General features: G+C 44.6%; 1 non-coding gene across 1 annotated transcript; it reads right to left on the bottom strand.

Moving 5' to 3' along the window:
- Positions 1 to 13,426: 13,426 nt before the first annotated feature.
- On the bottom strand, positions 13,427 to 13,481 carry LOC115109811 (U7 small nuclear RNA). The gene has a single exon (XR_003860554.1). It is a non-coding gene; the product is annotated as a U7 small nuclear RNA (small nuclear RNA).
- Positions 13,482 to 16,424: the final 2,943 nt, after the last annotated feature.

The following is a 16,424-nucleotide window of genomic DNA, read 5'->3' as shown; positions in this document are numbered from 1 at the left end:
GCCTCGATGTGAAAAGAGAAGGGGGGGTGCAGTGCGAGAGGACTGCCACCGGGGTCAGAGAGCAGTACAGAAGCACAGGGAGACGCGGAGGGGACTGCACTGGGACCACTGTTTTTTAGAATTTGAAATAGGATTTCAAGCAAACTATTATTATAATTTTTTACTATTTATATTTTTGGATAGCCTACAATTGGGCTCACATAGCCATTGTTGCCTATTAAAACGTATTATACATAATATATAAAGAAAGACAAATACACCAAATTAAATACACATTTGTTCTGTAAAATGTAAGGTCCTAGCAGTGTATATTAAAACAATGACATACTACCTGGACTACTTGCATTGACCCCCCCCTTTTTTTTAATGCTACTGCTAGTCGATGTTTATTATCTATGCATAGTCACTTTACCGTGCATTCGGGAAGTATTCAGACCATTCACTTTTTCCACATTTTGTTACGTTGCAGCCTTATTGTAAAATGGATTAAATAAAACATCATCAATCTACACACAATTCCTCATAATGACAAAGCGAAAATATTTTTTTTTAGACATAAATACATAAATACCTTATTTACATAAGCATTCAGATCCTTTGCTATGAGACTCGAAATTGAGCTCAGGTGCATCCTGTTTCCATTGATCATCCTTGAGATGTTTCTACAGCTTCATTGGAGTCCACCTGTGGAGAATTAAATTGATTGCATATGATTTGGAACGGCACACACCTGTCTATATAAGGTCCCACAGTTGGTAATGCATGTCAGATCACAAATCAAGCCATGAGGTCGAAGGCGTTCTCTGTAAAGCTCTGAGACAGGATTATGTCGAAGCACAGATCTGGGGAAGGGTACCAAAAAAGGTCTGCTGCATTGAAGGTCCCCAAGAACACAGTGGCCACCATCGATCCTAAATGGAAGACGTTTGGATCCACCAAAACTCTATCCTAGAGCTGGCCGCCGGGCCAAACTGAGCAAATGGGGGAAAATGGTCAGTGAGGTGACCAAGAACCCGATGGTCACTCTGACAGAGTTCCAGAGTTCCTCTGTTGAGATGGGAGAACCTTCCAGAAGGACAACCATCTCTGCAGCACCCCACCAATCAGGCCTTTATGGTAGAGTGGCCAGACGGAAGCCACTCCTCAGTAAAATGCACATGACAGCCCGCTTGGAGTTTGCCAAAAGACTCTCAGATCATGAGAAACAAGATTCTCTGGTCTGATGAAACCAATATTTAACTCAGTTGCCTGCATGCCAAGCGTCACGTCTGGAGGAAACCTTGCACCATCCCTACGGTGAAGTATGGTGGTGGCAGCATCATGCTGTGAGGATGTTTTCAGCAGCAGTGACTGGGAGACTAGTCAAGATTGGAGGAAAGATGAATGGAGCAAAGTGTAAAGAGATCCTTGATGAAAACCTGCTCCAGAGTGCTCAAGACCTCAGAATAGGGCGAAGGTTCACCTTCCAACCGGACAATGACCCTAAGCACACAGCCAAGACAACGTGGGAGTGGCTTCAGGACAAGTCTCTGAATGTCCGTGAGTGGCCCAGCCAGAGCCCGGACTTGAACCTGATCAAACATCTCTGGAGAGACCTGAAAATACTGTGTAGCGACACTCCCCATCCAACCTGACAGAGCTTGAGAGGATCTGCAGAGAAGAATGGGAGAAACTCCCCAAATACAGGTGTGCCAAGCTTGTAGAGTCATATCCAAGAACAAAGTACTGAGTAAAGGGTCTGAATACTTATGTAAACGTAATATTTCAGTAAAAAAAAAATAATAACATTTAGCTTTGACATTATGGGGTATTGTATGAAGATTGATGAGGAAAAAAATACTATTTGATCAATGTTATAATAAGGCTTAAATGTAACAAAATGTGGAAAGAGTGAAGGGTTCTGACTACTTTCCGAATGCACTGTACATGTACATATTGCCTTGACTAACCTGTACCACACACATTGACCATTTCCGGAGACCTTCTCCCTCGCTCATCAACTCATCCCTGACCGCTGGCTACGTCCCTTCCGTCTTCAAGAGAGCGAGAGTTGCACCCCTTCTGAAAAAACCTACACTCGATCCCTCCGATGTCAACAACTACAGACCAGTATCCCTTCTTTCTTTTCTCTCCAAAACTCTTGAACGTCCGCTATCTCTCTCAGAATGACCTTCTTGATCCAAATCAGTCAGGTTTCAAGACTAGTCATTCAACTGAGACTGCTCTTCTCTGTATCACGGAGGCGCTCCGCACTGCTAAAGCTAACTCTCTCTCCTCTGCTCTCATCCTTCTAGACCTATCGGCTGCCTTCGATACTGTGAACCATCAGATCCTCCTCTCCACCCTCTCCGAGTTGGGCATCTCCGGCGCGGCCCACGCTTGGATTGCGTCCTACCTGACAGGTCGCTCCTACCAGGTGGCGTGGCGAGAATCCGTCTCCACACCACGTGCTCTCACCACTGGTGTCCCCCAGGGCTCTGTTCTAGGCCCTCTCCTATTCTCGCTATACACCAAGTCACTTGGCTCTGTCATAACCTCACATGGTCTCTCCTATCATTGCTATGCAGACGACACACAATTAATCTTCTCCTTTCCCCTTCTGATGACCAGGTGGCGAATCGCATCTCTGCATGTCTGGCAGACATATCAGTGTGGATGACGGATCACCACCTCAAGCTGAACCTCGGCAAGACGGAGCTGCTCTTCCTCCCGGGAAGGACTGCCCGTTCCATGATCTCGCCATCACGGTTGACAACTCCATTGTGTCCTCCTCCCAGAGCGCTAAGAACCTTGGCGTGATCCTGGACAACACCCTGTCGTTCTTCAACTAACATCAAGGCGGTGGCCCGTTCCTGTAGGTTCATGCTCTACAACATCCGCAGAGTACGACCCTGCCTCACACAGGAAGCGGCGCAGGTCCTAATCCAGGCACTTGTCATCTCCCGTCTGGATTACTGCAACTCGCTGTTGGCTGGGCTCCCTGCCTGTGCCATTAAACCCTACAACTCATCCAGAACGCCGCAGCCCGTCTGGTGTTCAACCTTCCCAAGTTCTCTCACGTCACCCCGCTCCTCCGCTCCCTCCACTGGCTTCCAGTTGAAGCTCGCATCCGCTACAAGACCATGGTGCTTGCCTACGGAGCTGTGAGGGGAACGGCACTCAGTACCTCCAGGCTCTGATCAGGCCCTACACCCAAACAAGGGCACTGCGTTCATCCACCTCTGGCCTGCTCGCCTCCCTACCACTGAGGAAGTACAGTTCCCGCTCAGCCCAGTCAAAACTTCGCTGCTCTGCCCCCCCAATGGTGGAACAAACTCCCTCACGACGCCAGGACAGCGGAGTCAATCACCACCTTCCGGAGACACCTGAAACCCCACCTCTTTAAGGAATACATAGGATAGGATAAAGTAATCCTTCTCACCCCCCTTAAAAGATTTAGATGCACTATTGTAAAGTGGCTGTTCCACTGATGTCATAACATTGTTTAAGGGCTTGTAAGTAAGCACTTCAAGGTAAGATCTACACCAGTTGTATTCGGCGCATGTGACAAATAAAATTTGATTTGCACACTTGGAAATGATTAGAGATATTGGCATACTATTAAGTCCCGCTACTGCATTTTCCTTTCATAATGCGTGCAATCAGTACCAGCAAAAGTGTGAAGGAAAAAGTAACTACTCTTCATGTATTCTATAATAAAAAAACAAACATTTAAATTCACCTTTATTTAACGAGGTAGGCTAGTTGAGAACAAGTTCTCAGTTACAACTGCGACCTGGCCAAGATAAAGCCAAGCAGTGCGACACAAACAACAACACAGAGTTACACATGGAATAAACAAACATACAGTCAATAATACAATAGAAAAAGTCTATATACAGTGTGTGCAAATGAGGTAGGATAAGGGAGGTAAAGGCAATAAATAGGCCATAGTGGCGAAGTAATTACAATATAGCAATTAAACACTGGAGTGATAGATGTGCAAGTAGAGATACTGGGGTGCAACGGAGAAAAATAAAAACAATTTTTAAAAGTATGAGGATGAGGTAGTTGGATGGGCTATTTACAGATGGGCTATGTACAGGTGCTGTGATCTGTAAACTGCTCTGACAGCTGGTTTTTAAAGCTAGTGAGGGAGATATGAGTCTCCAGCTTCAGTGATTTTTGCAGTTCGTTCCAGTCCGTTTTGGCGACGAATATGAAGCGAGGGCCAGACAATGAGAGCATCCAGGTCGCAGTGGTGGGTAGTGTATGGGGCTTTAGTGACAAAACAAATGGCACTGTGATAGACTGCATCCAATTTGCTGAGTAGAGTGTTGGATGCTATTTTGTAAATGACATCGCTGATGTCAAAAATCGGTAGGATGGTCAGTTTTACGAGGGTATGTTTGGCAGCATGAGTGAAGAATGCTTTGTTGCGAAATAGGAAGCAGATTCTAGATTTAATTTCGGATTGGAGATGCTTAATGAGTCTGGAAGGAGAGTTTACAGTCGAACCAGACACCTAGGTATTTGTAGTTGTCCACATATTCTAAGTCAGAACCATCCAGAGTAGTGATGCTGTATGGGCGGGCAGTTGTGGGCAGCGATCGGTTGAAGAGCATCTATTTAGTTTTACTTGCATTTAAGAGCAGTTGGAGGCCACGGAAGGAGAGTTGTATGGCCATGAAGCTCGTCTGGAGGTTAGTTAACACAGTGTCCAAAGAAGGGCCAGAAGTATACAGAATGGTGTCGTCTGCGTAGAGGTGGATCAGAGAATCACCAGCAGCAAGAGCGACATCATTGATGTATGCAGAGAAAAGAGTCGACCCCCATAGAGACTGCCAGAGGTCCGGACAACAGGCCCTCCGATTTCACACACTGAACTCTATCTGAGAAGTAGTTGGTGAACCAGGCGAGGCAGTCATTTGAGAAACCAAGGCTGTTGAGTCTGCCGATAAGAATGTGGTGATTGACAGAGTCGAAAGCCTTGGCCAGGTTGATGAATACAGCTGCACAGTATTGTCTCTTATCAATGGCGGTTATGATATCGTTTAGGATCTTGAGCGTGGCTGAGCTGCACCCATGACCAGCTCGGAAAAAAAGATTGCATTGCTGAGAAGGTACGGTGGGATTCGAAATGGTCAGTGATCTGTTTGTTAACTTGGCTTTCGAAGACCTTAGAAAGGCAGGGTAGGATAGATATAGGTCTGTAACAGTTTGGGTCTAGAATGTATCCCCCTTGGAAGAGGGGGATGACTGCGGCAGCTTTACAATCTTTGGGGATCCCAGACAATACGAAAGAGAGGTTGAACAGGCTATTAATAGGGGTTGCAACAATTTTGGCGGATCATTTTAGAAAGAGAGGGTCCAGATTGTCTAGCCGATTTGTAGTGGTCCAGATTTTGCAGCTCTTTCAGAACATCAGCTATCTGGATTGGGTGAAGGAGAAATGGAGGAGGCTTGGGCAAGCTGCTGTGGGGGGTGCAGGGCTGTTGACCGGGGTAGGGGTAGCCAGGTGGAAAGCATGGCCAGCCGTAGAAAAATGCTTATTGAAATTCTCAATTATCACAGATTTACAGGTGGTGTCGGTGTTTCCTAGCCTCAGTGCAGTGGTCAGCGGGGAGGAGGTGCTCTTATTCTCCATGGACTTGTGTCAGAACTTTTTGGAGTTTGTGCTACAGGATGCACATTTCTGTTTGAAAAAGCTAGCCTTTGCTTTCCTAACTGCCTGTGCATATTGGTTCCTAACTTCCCTGAAAAGTTGCATATCGCGGGGGCTATTCGATGCTAATGCAGTTCACCACAGGATGTTTTTGTGCTGGTCAAGGGCAGTCAGGTCTGAAGTGAACCAAGGGTTATATCTATTCCTGGTGCTACATTTTTTGAATGGGGCATGCTTATTTAAGATGGCGAGGAAAGCACTTTTAAAGAATAACCAGGCATCCTCTACTGACGGAATGAGGTCAATATCCTTCCAGGATACCCGGGCCAGGTCGATGAGAAAGGCCTGCTCACTGAAGTGTTTTAGGGAGCGTTTGACAGTGATGAGAGGTGGTCGTTTGACTGCAGACCCATTACAGATGTAGGCAATGAGGCAGTGATCGCTGAGATCCTGGTTGAAGACAGCAGAAGTGTATTTGGAGGGCAGGTTGGTTAGCATGATATCTATGAGGGTGCCTGTGTTTACGGATTTGGGGTTGTACCTGGTAGGTTCATTGATCATTTGTGTGAGATTGAGGGCATCAAGCTTTGATTGTAGGATGGCCGGGGTGTTAAGCTTGTCCCAGTTTAAGGCCCCTAACAGCACGAGCTCTGAAGATAGATGGGGGGCAATCAATTCACATATGATGTACAGGGCACAGCTGGGGGCAGAAGGTGGTCTATAGCAAGCGGCAAAGGTGAGAAACTTGTTACTGGAAAGGTGGATTTTTAAAAGTAGAAGCTCAAATTGTTTGGGCACATACCTGGATAGTAAGACAGAACTCTGCAGGCTATCTGCAGTAGATTGCAACTCCGCCCCCTTTGGCAGTTCTATCTTGTCGGAAAATGTTATAGTTAGCAATGGAAATTTCTGGGTTTTTGGTGGTCTTCCTAAGCCAGGATTCAGACACGGCTAGGACATCCGGGTTGGCAGAGTGTGCTAAGGCAGTGAATAAAATAAACTTAGGGAGGAGGCTTCTAATGTTAACATGCATGAAACCAAGGCTTTTACGGTTACAGAAGTCAACAATTGAGAGTGCCTGGGGAATGGGAGTGGAGCTAGGCACTGCAGGGCCTGGATTAACCTCTACATCACCAGAGGAACAGAGGAGAAGTAGGATAAGGGTACGGCTAAATGCTATAAGAACTAGTCGTCTAGTACGTTCGGAACAGAGAGTAAAAGGAGCAGGTTTATGGGCACGGTGGAATAGATTCAAGGCATAATGTACAAACAAAGGTATTGTAGGATGTGAATACAGTGGAAGTAAGCCTATGCACTGAGTGATGATGAGAGAGATATTGTCTCTAGAAACATCATTTAAACCAGGTGAGGTCACCGCATGTGTGGGAGGTGGAACTAAAGAGTTAACTAAGGCGTATTGAGCAGGGCTAGAAGCTCTACAGTGAAATAAGGCAATAATTACTAACCAAAACAGCAATGGACAAGGCATATTGACATTAGGGACAGGCATGCGTAGCTGAGTGATCATAGGGGTCCAGTGAGTGGCTCGGCGGGCCGGAGACACGGCGATTCAGGTAGCTAGCAGGCCGGGGCTAGCAAGCTAGAAGAATGTATACATGAACAATAGGGGAAGTGCTGTGCAAGTGCTGTATGCAGAGTCTTGAGATCCTATGCAGTAACAATTGAGGTGGTCTGATCTCTCAGAGGAAGTGACTAGGTCTGAGTGCCGTTACCTCACCCTGTCCTTTAACGTAATGCACCTTCAGCAAATAAATGATTCTACTTTTCTACTAATGGATTGGTGACCTGACCCCATGTAATTACCTCATGGTTATTCTACTCTCATTTAGTTGTAACTTTTTGTTGGGAAAAAAGTTACCTTCCGTTACCTACAAGTTTGTACACTTGTTTCAGTTTTTCTGTAGTGTTGATTTACACCTCACTTCTTCATAGATCACAATATCTGGTCCATAGGGCTGTGTGTGTGTGCGTGTGTGTGTGTGACTGTGTGTGACTGTGTGTGACTGTGTGAGAATCATGCAGTGTGCGTAAGGATGGATATTTCTCAGCTCTCATATCCATGCCTCTCCTCCTTTGCTTTGTCTTTAACTGTTATCTTAGAGTGTGATGACAGGCTGAAGGGCTTCAGTGCCATGGCAACCAGACTGGTGAGTATTTCATGCCGTCTGTCATGTCAAATGCTGGTATGCCACCATCTATGCAGGGTTACATGGTTCAGTTGATGGCAGAAATGGGAAGTTATCTAGCAAATAATAAACACAAGCTGACAATAAAACAGGTTAGAAGAAAAGCCACTTATACCTGTGAGACCATGTTGCTTACAATTCAACTCCACCTTCTATTTCTTTTGAGCTATCTACAGTAGCGACAGTACAGTCCCCTGTGTGGGAACATATGCCCCTCAGTCGACCTCAAAAAATAATAATGATGAAGTGAACAAATCCATAATGCTAGGTAAATAAATCAATAGGCTTGCTGCTCACAGAATGCAGCGGTTCTTTCAAGCAGTAGTGGTCTGGTGGGTCCGAGTGAATGCAGAAATACAGCAGCCTGGGTTGAGCCCACCCTTTGGAACAGTATTGACTGATTCAGCAGCTGAGGTAATCAGTGGAAGGAGATACAAATATGACCCCCCCCCCCCCCAACACACACACACACACACACACCAGAGGAAGCTGGTGGTAGGAGCTATAGGAGGACGGGCTCATTGTAATGGCTGGAATGGAATAAATGGAACGGAGTCAAACATGTGGTTTCCATATGTTTTGATACTGTTACATTTATTCCATTCCAGACTTTATAATGGGCCCATACTCCTATAGCTCCTCCCACCAGCCTCCTCTGACACACACACATACAAACACACGTATACACACACAAAACCAATCAACTCCCCAATTCTCTGCCAGCCCCATATGTTCTCCTCCATTGGCCTCTCCACCTCTGATGAAAGGCCGTTTATGTACTGGTGTTTCTAGCTATGTGTCAATTTTCTAAAAACAGCACGTTTGCTATTGACAAATGGTCCGACAGTCTAGTTTCTTTGCGGCAATTACTTCTACTTTGGGAATGATGTCACATCTTCAGCGAGGCAGCCCCGCTATTTCCTTGGCCTTTGACCCCTGAGTAGAAAATGTGTTTGTCAATTTTGACTTGTTCAATAATTAGAGGACAGTCCAATACAGTGGCATCATATACAACCCCCACATTCAGGGGAGGATGCAGGGAAAGACTAGCCAGAGTCACTCAGAGAAATAGCATTGTTGGGAGAAGACGAAACAATACACAAAATCAAACAACAATGACTCCAATGTCACGGGTCTCTCGAAACTTTGCCTGAGCAGAGTTTATACCATTTCAAACCCAAACGGTACCTTTTCTTACCTGATCAAGGAACCTCATCAATGTACTGTAATCCTACTAAGTAGTCTGTGTGCTCCCTCTCATGCTGTGATGATGTTGTTCACAATATAGCATGGCGAAATGCAGGTGGAATTAGTATTCACCTTGTGGTACACTCCCTGTGTCGTTTTACGTGTGTTCAAAGCCATAGCCTTTCTAAACGGATGCCACTTTAGATGTATTGATGAGAGCCAGGTTTCCCATATCGGCTTTGTTCCCATCCAGTAAAATAAAGCCTCAGCGAATAGGCTTATGATTCCAAATAGACATGAAGGGATGCTGACACTTTTTTTCTCCCCCCATCCACCAAATCAGTGTCCATAAAACAGTATTCATTGTGTCCCATGACCTTTTTCTCTTACTGGTAACTGTTACGAACGACCTTTGTTCTGACCGCCGCTGCAGTGTGCGCGTGTGAGTTTGCACGGGCACCTTGGGTATCTTTAATCCACCCAGTGTGTCCTCCTGGGGAAATAACGACGCCCATCGTTTTGGTAGGTGTTTCCAGAAAGCTGTTTCTTTTGTTTGATACAGCTGATGTTGAGTGTGATACAGGAAGCTGATGTTGAGTGTGATACAGGAAGCTGATGTTGAGTGTGATACAGGAAGCTGATGTTGAGTGTGATCCAGGAAGCTGATGTTGAGTGTGATACAGGAAGCTGATGTTGAGTGTGATCCAGGAAGCTGATGTTGAGTGTGATACAGGAAGCTGATGTTGAGTGTGATCCAGGAAGCTGATGTTGAGTGTGATACAGGAACGAGAGACTAAACCTGGGTGGCTAAATGAAGTATCGATCCAACCACAGTGGCTCCCTGGCCTTGCCACCATGTTGTGCATTACACACCTGTATGCTCTCCCTTTCTGATTGTAAGGGGATTTAGGGGGGGACTTGAATAAACGATTACTCGGTGGTGTTGATAAGGAGGCCGGTTAATATCGTTTTGAGGAGAAGTCATTTAGAACACAACCTAATTTGGTCGCCTGTCATTCATTTGCCCCGTGTCTCTCAATCCCGATTCAATGCTTTTCCCCTTCCATTAATCATCAGCGTTGTCAGGGCAGGTTTATCAAAGGTATGAGGTTAGAAATGTGACACATGGCCTCAATTTACCCATAGAAGGAAAGGAGAAACAGGTCTGCCGGGAGAGATTTGATAATGACTTGTCTTTGTGATGTATATGGCTGTCAGTCTAAGTGGAAGTGCAAGGTTCTGTCGTACACAGTGGAGTTGGCAGTTTGCTGTACAGCGTGAGCCTCCATGTACCGTTTGCGGTGAAGGTCACAGAGGATGGTCGATGGCTGAACAAAGGTGTGTGGATGCTGCATGCGTCATTGTGAGTGAATGCTTAGTATTTCCAGATAGCCCACTCACTGGCATACTGTAAATGCACATGCTCCTTTCTGGAGAAATCATTAATACAATAGTTACTTAGGAAATAATAAAAACCTTTCTTTGGTCCCAGCATGATTAGCTCAAATTAAAACATACCAAAGCATACCAGTATCAAAGGGCTGAAGATGCCTAGACATGAGTCATATTCCTGATTTAATTATACTCCCGTGATAAATCCAAAGCAAGCTAAAGTTGAATGCATTTTTTTGGAGGAAATAGTTAAACCCATGGAATATGTAGCCTATACAATGAAATGGTCAGAAAATGCGATTTTCCAAAAAGATGTATAAAGCTGAAAAGTAGTTACACATTTACAAAAGCGCTCTGGGGAGCAAACAGTGTAGCTCGCATTGGAAATTGACTGCTTCTGAGGCTATAGTCTGGTGGATCCAGTGCAAGGAGCACAGCGGGTACATCCATTGTAGAAGACATCCAATCAAATATCCCCTGCACTTTATGAAATCCATTTCTCGGCGCCTCCTAGTTAAATCCTCATTATATGTCATCTCTCTCTGTCCCAACTCACACTCGGACGCTTTATAAACACTGAAGCATGTAAATATACAGCTCCGGGCGCACACTGCATGAATTAAACCCAAATCTCACTCGTGAATTTTAATGCCACGTTTTCTAATGTATGTTTCCCGAGATGCATATCGTATAGGTGCGGTGCTTTACCGAAGCAATGTGCATCTTCTGTATCACAGATGGAGGCGTGAGACTGTAAATTATCACTCCGGGCTGACAACTGTTAAAGCTATTACAATACTGCATTGGTAGAGCGTAGAATGAGCCCTGGCCTCTCCTGTGCTCTGTGACGGCTGAACCAGGGCCTTGTTGGAGGAATTATGATATTCAATTTTAGATCAGTAACACACGCTCCTCTCAGGCATCGTAAAAACTAGGATAACAGGATGAGTTTCACGGTCCTTTCCCTTCAATTGCTGTCATTCAAAGTGGGCCTATGAATATGGATGGGGAGGCAGTAACGTGCTGAGAGATCCAAACGGACTCCAAATGCTCAGGAGTGAAGTGGGAAGTGTTGTTTGTTGTACAGGAATACTGGTGGGCCCAAAATAAATAGAGGAATTACTGTAACTACTAATGAATGATGATTGACACACAACTCCCAAAAAGGTGAAACAATACTTCTTAATTGAGATCATATCTATTTTTTTATTTATTTTTACCCACAAGGCTATTGTAAGAAAGTACAGAGTGCAGGTGCAGACACACCTTTTGCTATTTGGAAACAACATCATGGTCATTTCTCCCCAACTAAGCAATTCAGACGAGAGAAGCTACATTCTAGAGACATCCTACATTTTATTGATCTCCAAACAACCAACATTTCTATTGCTCGTGCAATTTCTGTCCCAACAATGTGATACATTGTCACACGGACAGGTGGGGAAATCCAGCTGATTTCCATGGCCAGGACCTCAAAGCCAATAGCCCACAACAGAGGACCCAGAGGCAATAGCCCACAACAGAGGACCCAGAGGCAATAGCCCACAACAGAGGACCCAGAGGCAATAGCCCACAACAGAGGAGGACCAACAGAGGACCCAGAGCCAATAGCCCACAACAGAGGACCCAGAGCCAATAGCCCACAACAGAGGAGGACCCAGGACCCAGATAGCCCACAACAGAGGACCCAGAGGCAATAGCCCACAACAGAGGACCCAGAGGCAATAGCCCACAACAGAGGACCCAGAGGCAATAGCCCACAACAGAGGACCCAGAGGCAATAGCCCACAACAGAGGACCCAGAGGCAATAGCCCACAACAGAGGACCCAGAGGCAATAGCCCACAACAGAGGACCCAGAGCAGAGGCAATAGCAGCCCACAACAGAGGACCCAGAGGCAATAGCCCACAACAGAGGACCCAGAGCCAATAGCCCACAACAGAGGACCCAGAGCCAATAGCCCACAACAGAGGACCCAGAGCCAATAGCCCACAACAGAGGACCCAGAGCCAATAGCCCACAACAGAGGACCCAGAGCCAATAGCCCACAACAGAGGACCCAGAGGCCAATAGCCCAACAACAGAGGCCAATAGCCACAACAGAGGACAGAGCCAATAGCCCACAACAGAGGACCCAGAGCCAATAGCCCACAACAGAGGACCCAGAGCCAATAGCCCACAACAGAGGACCCAGAGCCAATAGCCCACAACAGAGGACCCAGAGCCAATAGCCCACAACAGAGGACCCAGAGCCAATAGCCCACAACAGAGGACCCAGAGAGCCCACAACAGAGGACCCAGAGCCAATAACAAGAGGACCCAGAGGCAATAGCCCACAACAGAGGACCCAGAGCCAATAGCCCACAACAGAGGACCCAGAGCCAATAGCCCACAACAGAGGACCCAGAGGCAATAGAAAGAAAAGTTGTAAAAAAAAAGGCGAAACAAGCCAATGGGTTCAGCTCATTTAAAATCATTAAAAGTAATGGGAGTCAAGCCGCCAGAGTGGTAACGTTTTAATGTCCTACCAACATGAAAAAAATACTATAGTATACTATGATATAAATACTATAGTATTCACTGTAGTGTTTTTGCAGACCTTACTGTAGGTAACTGTAGTATACTGTAGCATTTACATTTCACTATAGTATATGCTATAGTAATTACTGTAGTGCTTTGAAGACTGTAGTATACTACAGTATTATTCACATTAAAAAAAAATTCTACAGTATTATTCACATGTAAAAAATAATAATAATACTACAGTTTCTGCAAAAACACTACAGTATTTAATTAGCATATACTCTACCAATGCCCCTCCCCATATACCAATTTGTGCCACTCATAAGTGAGACACCTACTGTATGTGCCAAGTAAAGACCATATATTGTGTTCCCTACAGGTTATAGACTGTAGTATTTACTGTAGTGTTTTTATTTACATTACAGTAGTATTTACTATGGCGTTTCTATTGAATTATTTTAGACATAGAAGTGGAGGCTTTCTCCTTGAGGAAACCTCCTGGAGAAATACTAAAAGAGCAAATTGTTCATAAGCTGTAACAGTGGAGGCTGCTGAGGGGAGAATGGCTCAGAATAATGGCCGGAACAGAGGGATGTTATCAAACACATGGAAACCATTTGATACCATTCCACTTATTCCGCTCCAGCCACTACCATGAGCCCATGAGCCCTGCCACCAACATTCTGTGACCTGTAGGTAGGTAGGACTGGAGTCTGAATGGATATTTTTCTATAACCTGTAAGGAACACAATATATGGTCTATACTTGGCATATAGGTTTCTCACTTACGGGTGGCACAAATTGGTACATGGGGGAGGGGAATTGGCAGAGTATAGGCCAATTAAATACTGTAATGTTTTCACATTACAGTATTTAATTGAATAATAATAAAAAATAAAAAATAATACTGTAGTATTTACAACAATTTGGTGTGTAAATAATACTGTAGTATTTGCTGTAGTATTCTACAGTATACAACACAATTCTATAGTAAGTACTACACATGATCAAGGGATACTACAGTGTGTAGTATAGTATTCTACAGTATTTTGCATCATTTGTTAGTTTACTATAACTACCGCACTTACTAAGGTGCAAGGCAGACAGTCGTGCAGCATGGCCCGTCTGTCTCGCTTTGGAGTAGCCAGCTGCTCTCCTCAGGCCTCTCCTGGTTGGACCTATCCATTAACATCCAGCTTCATTAGAATTGGTCTCATTAAGAGTGGGGCTATGTAGGTGTAGTCCAGCGGTTCCCTTCCTTGACATCACAAAGGTGTATTTTAGAAGTAGAGCATTTCCCCAGGGCAGAATCCAGGACATGGATGAAAGTCATCTCCGTGTTGTCACCGAGCCTGGTCCCAGACCTGTTTGTGGTGTCTTGGTAAATCCTATGGCCATTGTCAAGAACCCTTTTAGGTTCTAGATAGCACCGTTTTGTCCCTATGAGTGTAGCTTGAACTTGAGCTTGGACTGAATGGTCATCATAACATCCAACTGAAACGCCTTCTATTACATCATACTGTACCAAGAGCTGAAAATAAAAGGCCATGTGTCTGCAATATCATCAGATTAAGATCTCCAACGTAACTCTCATTGAACCACTTTCTAATAAATGCAAGCCATTAAAAGAACATTTAATCTTTGAGATTTAGAAGGAATTATATATAGAGAGAATCATACAATCAGGAATTACTTTGGAGAACGCTCCCAATTATCTGGGAGACTGTATGTTAAATAATAGTCACGGCAGACGATTCATATAAGCCCAAGAGTAAAGCTGGGGTAAACAGTCCACTTCTGTTCTCGATCAACACTGTAATCCTCCAATTACCAGCCCTAAATCTCCACATCATTACCCACAACGCTGCCTGCAGCAGTTACAGCTCAGCTGTTGTTCTGCGCGAAATAAGAAGTTTACAGAGATGGACAGCAATAAAGAGTACTGGGGTAGGAAGGTAGCCAGCCTATTGTGTGCTTTGCTTTGGTTGGTACACTAATGGAAATCTGGTGCATTAGTGCCATCTACTGTTCGTTTTAAGCATTGGCTGACAAATGTTTTGGAACATACTTCAGGACAGGGATACTTTACAATCAAAAGCCACACCCATTTTTTTGCATAGTATGGAGGTGTATCAAATTGCCTTCCTTCATTTAGATTACTTGGCTCTAGGAGGCGCTGTTGAGACACTAGTATCCAATTATACAGCAATCAACAGTCACGTCACCCGGTATTCTCTCGTATTTCTTGTGTTTTTCATATCTATGTTATTACTTTCATTACTGCACCGTTGGGAAAGCGCTTGCAAGAAAGCATTTCACGGTGTTGTTTTACAACTGCTGTACCCTGTGCATGTGACAAATCAACTTTGAAACTTGAAATCAACTCGAGCTTACAGAAGGGTATGGAGCATTGACAGTAAATTCCTTCAGACAAATCTGAAGAGAAGACAAAGCATACATTATTCCTCTTTGGTTCTGAATAGTGTTTATTATGGTTCGAATTCAATAGTATCATCATCATCATCATCATCATACATATATATCATAACAAACCAAGGTCAATGATTCACACCCTAGTAAAACTGACTATCCTACCGATCCTCGACTTCGGCGATGTCATCTACAAAATAGCTTCCAATACTCTACTCAGCAAACTAGATGCAGTTTATCACAGTGCCATCCGTTTTGTTACTAAAGCACCTTATACCACCCACCACTGCGACCTGTATGCTCTAGTCGGCTGGCCCTCGCTAAATATTAGTCGCCAGACCTACTGGGTACAGGTCATCTACAAGTCCATGCTAGGTAAAGCTCCGCCTTATCTCAGTTCACTGGTCACGATGGCAACACCCACCCGTAGCACGCGCTCCAGCAGGTGTATCTCACTGATCATCCCTAAAGCCAACACCTCTCTGCTGCCTGTGACTGGAACGAATTGCAAAAATCGCTGAAGTTGGAGACTTATCTCCCTCACCAACTTTAAACATCTGCTATCTGAGCAGCTAACCGATCGCTGCAGCTGTACATAGTCTATCGGTAAATAGCCCACCCAATTTACCTACCTCATCCCCATACTGTTTTTATTTATTTACTTTTCTGCTCTTTTGCACACCAGTATCTCTACCTGCACATGACCATCTGATCATTTATCACTCCAGTGTTAATCTGCTAAATTGTAATTATTCGCATACCTCCTCATGCCTTTTGCACACAATGTATATAGACTCTTTCTTTTTTTTCTACTGTGTTATTGACTTGTTTATTGTTTACTCTATGTATAACTCTGTGTTGTTGTCTGTTCACACTGCTATGCTTTATCTTGGCCAGGTCGCAGTTGTAAATGAGAACTTGTTCTCAACTAGCCTACCTGGTTAAATAAAGGTGAAATAAAATAAAATAAATAAAAACACACTCAGCACAGACTTTGCACACATCATATCAACTCAGCAAAAAAAAGAAACGTCTCACTG

This window comes from Oncorhynchus nerka, linkage group LG25 (genome assembly GCF_034236695.1).
Source record: "Oncorhynchus nerka isolate Pitt River linkage group LG25, Oner_Uvic_2.0, whole genome shotgun sequence".
NCBI classification, from domain to species: Eukaryota; Metazoa; Chordata; class Actinopteri; order Salmoniformes; family Salmonidae; genus Oncorhynchus; species Oncorhynchus nerka.
Note: the sequence above shows the minus strand (reverse complement) of the source record. Positions and strands in the feature narration are given on the sequence as shown.